This window comes from Nansenia antarctica (genome assembly GCF_963989245.1).
Source record: "Nansenia antarctica genome assembly, chromosome: 15".
Classification (NCBI taxonomy): domain Eukaryota; kingdom Metazoa; phylum Chordata; class Actinopteri; order Argentiniformes; family Microstomatidae; genus Nansenia; species Nansenia antarctica.
The window spans coordinates 15042668-15047208 of NC_137685.1; positions in this window are offsets into that span (position 1 = coordinate 15042668).

The window sequence follows — 4541 nt, forward strand, 5'->3', positions numbered from 1 at the left end:
TCTAGGGGGGCGCTTAGGTGGCATAGCGGGTTAAGCGTTGACCATGTAACTGCAGGGTCCCCGGTTCGATTCCGTCCGGGGACATATCCTGCATGTCATCCCTCCTCTCTCTCTCTCACCCATCCTTCCTGTCTAAATCTTCACTGTAACTGTCAATAAAAAAATAAAAGAAATATGAGTGGGATATGAGCCACTCAGAAAAAAAAAAAGGAATGGAGCTTCTAGATCAGTGGTACTCAACCTTGTCCTAATCAGGAGCCACATTGACGAAAAAATATTTTTGCAAGAGCCACAATCCAAAAACGCTCCTTTCCTCCCTGAAACCATTATGCATTTGAGAATATGGATAATAGTAATATTGTTAGGCCTGAATCAAGCGGTCAAATGTGGCAGCACCCCAGAACAGACGGACACAGAGACTAGGGTAATAACAAAGGATATTTATTAAAGGGGTTAGGCAGAGAATGGTCGTAGGCGTAGGGCAAGCGGGGGTCAGGCAGGGGGAGTAGTCGGCAGGCAGGGGCTTAGGCAGGAGGAGTAGTCGTTAGGCAGGCAGGGGCTTAGGCAGGAGGAGTAGTCGTTAGGCAGGCAGGAGGGTAGGCAGGGCAGGCAGGCAGGAGGGTAGGCAGGGCAGGCAGGCTGTCCAGGGGTTGTTCTGGTCCTTGTGAGCGTGGCCTCCCACACGGCCAGGCCGTGGACGGGCTGGTTCAGGTTCTTGGTCATGTAGAAGACCAGGGAGATGCGCGTGGGGTGGGAGCGGTCGGGCCTCTTCAGCGGCGTGGTGGCATGCAGCTCGCGCCGGGCAGGATGGAGCCATGGGCCGGGGCCACCGACACGCCGCCGATGTTGGGGTCCAGGAAATTGTGTGTTTTGACGACCGCGGTTTTCTTCTCCGGCTCGGGGAGCTTGCGGACGGCGCGGCAGAAGTTGTCCAGCACCTGGATGGCGCCGGACTTCATCTTCTGCCGCTGGCCCTCCTCGCTGCCGTGCTCGTCGGTGAGCGAGACCTTGTAGAGGGGCAGCACATGGAGCTGCTCGTCCTCGGGGATCTCCCCCACCTTGCGGTTGTCTTCTTTTGTCAGGGTGCACACCTGGGAGAGAGGCGGTGGTGGGGGGGGGGGGGGGGGGAGGGGAGAGGAGAGAAGAAGAAGGGACAAGGTTTAGTGTCTGCTGAGTCATCGTGGCGGTGACCGGGCAGGGGGACGTTGTACTGCGGACACACACAAGTCTCTCTGGCAACTACCCCCCTGAGAAACAGACGAACGACCTAAGAACAACATAGACATGCACAGATAGAGTGAGAAGGAGCGAGAGAGAAAGACAGACAGACAGGCAGACAAACAGAGAGACAGATGGACAGAGAGAGCAGTGTTTCCTCTATATGCATTTATTGGTGGCGGGCCGCCACAAATGAATTTGCTCCGCCACCAAATGATTCCACTTTGATTCAGGCTGCGCAGAAAGGCAGCGAGTTATTATGACCGGAGAACTGAAAAAAAGCATGTGTCCCTGAACGCTCCGCCAATCACTGTGAGTAAACTGACTCTGAGAATGTCCTCACGTCACATTTTACCGTAATACCCTATATGTTGGTTGAAGTGCAACATCTCAGCTTTCAGTGACAGTTGGATTTTTTTCGATAGCACAAACCGTTTAGAAATTACGGTAATTACAGTCGGGTGCGGATTTGTGCCGGCGCAGAAGTGGTATCTATACCAGATAAATAATAACCATTTGCTTACGTAATTTTTCGTTTGTTTACATAGTCTGAAACTACAGATGGTAAGCTTTCAAATGATGCGTCATACATTGAAACCGAAAAAAAAATCAAGACGACACGAGTATTTTAATGTTTGTTTGTATCATGTTTTGCTCAAGAATGGTGACTGCTAAACGCTGCTAGCCTAACGTTTCGTTCTAAAACGAAAGTATTGTAACGTCCCCACTTGGACAGTGGTTGAAATAATGACAGATAGCTTCTCTCATGTAATCTGTGCGTTTAATTGTAAACTATCTCATACACAACTTTCTTAGTTCACCGGAGCTCTCTCTCCCAACGGTCTCAATAACACACACAGCATCACAGGGGTGCATTGGCACACAACACAGTAACAGTGCGAACATGAACATGAACTCAAGCATTAATGAACATTAATGAACAGGGTTGTTCTATCTAATTTATTATGTTTGTGTTATGCTAATAAATGTAGATCCACACAGCTATACAAACTGAGATCCGTTTACTGTCAAGTGCCATTCATTCTGACAACACACACACACAGTCGTAAAGCTCTAACAGAACGTGACGTCGTAAAGTGCAACAAAGTGCTGCAATGACATACTGTCGTACATAACAATATTGGTATTTGATCACCTTCTATATAAAATCACCTGCTCGGCTTTAATGACTTACCGCTATTTTCTCCGCCAACTTGGAATGGATCTCTTATCCTTTAACACCCTAAGGAGAGACATGCACCATGCATGTCCATATGCAATGTTGGACCAATCAGACTTACAGGGGATTTTAAGTTAATTTTGATAAGTTTGGCCAGATTTTGCACCTTCAGAAAAATCCATCATGGCGGACCTTATCGGTTCTTGAGGCAAATATGTTCCCCATGAGGAAAGACACATACGTACCAAGTTTCATACATCCGGGGTGGAAATGCCAGCATTCTGAAGTGAATTATTTACTTTTTGTTATTATAGCGCCACCTATGGTTTAATCATGGTCATTCTTTCTGCCATAGTTACTGATGCTCTCTAGTTGTGGCATGCACATTTATAGCATTTTCGGTCAGGGACTTTTTGAGCTATTTGACCAAAGCGGGGAAAAAGAATAATAAGGAGTATACCACCAATAACAATACTGTTCCTACGTAGTAGTAGTAGGAACACTAATTAAGACAAGTATCCCAGTTCTAGTGGCAGCTGTCATGTGAAAAAGATAGGATACTACATGAAAACCATTGTCTTTTTCAAGATATTTAAAGATATGGACATTTGATTTTCATTTGAACAATATTGATGGATGGAGGTAATATAACTAATCAAATGAAACAGAAATTATTATTTTCTTAAATATTTAATCTATTTGTAAAATGGAATTAATGGAAATGCAATTTTCTTGTGAGCAAAAACAAGACACCCCCCACATGTATTGCTACTTTGTGTATTGCTACTCTGTGTGTAAATGATTAGAACATTGTTAGAGAGGATTTTGGAGGAGCCTGTCTTATTTAAACCTCAGACATTTAGTTTGGTTTGCTCTTGATTGTTGAAGTGAGTGGTGTCACCATGGAGAGATAAATCGAGCTCTCTGAGGCCTGCAGAAAGAGGGTTGTAGATGTGTATGATAGGGCTTTCACGTCTGGAACCGGCCGGCGCGTTCAGACCGAAGCTCAATTGGTTCGGAACCTGAAAAGTTGGTTCGCAGCGGGCACCAAAAAGTTGTGGTTCTCAAGCGTGAACCAAAACGTAGAACAGTCACGTCGTCAGTGGGTGTGTCATATTCTAGGCTGCAGAGACCAGCAAGGAGGAAGTAGACAACATGTAATCTAATGTAAATCTAATCATTGGTGATCAAAAACAATATCAAAAGTGTCATTATTCTCTCTATCTTCCTCACATGCTCAGCAAACACGCACACGCGCGCGGACATGCGCGAACGCGAATTTCGTAAGCCATTTCTATTCCAGTAACGGAGCAGCTGATTAGTAAAAGAACGCGTGTAGAAAGAGTCTTTTGTTTTGTTTCACAGAAAATTTTGTTTATTTCAGATACTGTAGTGGAAGATATTATCTTCATTTCCAGTGAAGTAGCTGCCATCTAGTTGTGAAATGTTTGTTTATCCCGCCCCTTCATCACCCAGCGTTGATAACGCGGATGGTTCAGGTTACACTGGTATGAACGCGGGCTCGTTCGCCAGACAGCACCAAGGTTCAGAGGTTTCCGAACGCGAACGCGAACCGGCACGGTTCTTTGCCGGTGTGAAAGCCCTATGAGTCTGGGAAGGGATTTTATAAAAAAAAAAAAAATGAAATGAAAAATGAAAAAAAAGCTCAAAAAAGCGTTTCAATTAATCGATAATTGATCGTTAATTCTTGCGATTATCGAAAAAGAAATGTTGATTGTTTGCCCAGCCCTAGTTGTGGAGTACCCTGTACCAGTGGTAAATGTCTCCACAACCCCCTGCCCTCGAATGGTTAATTGCTTTTCTACAAAAGCTACCACATATTATAAAAAATACACAGATGTAACATTATTAAAAAATACACAGTTGTAAGTTGTAACATTAATCATTTCTTGACTTACTTGACTTAGGTCCTTTTTCTTCGGGTGTGAAGAGTAGGGCCTCCAACGAGTTGACGCCGCCGGTCTCTGTCCCTCGCCACAGCGGCCGCCGCCTCCCGGGGTCTCAGACCCGGCATGTCCCGCTGCCTCTCGACGGTTCTCCTCCAGGTTTCTTTGGGGCGTCCCCCTTGTTCTTCGTCCATCAGGGGTCCATCTGAGGGCTGTGCGTTGATGGTCATCCGGGC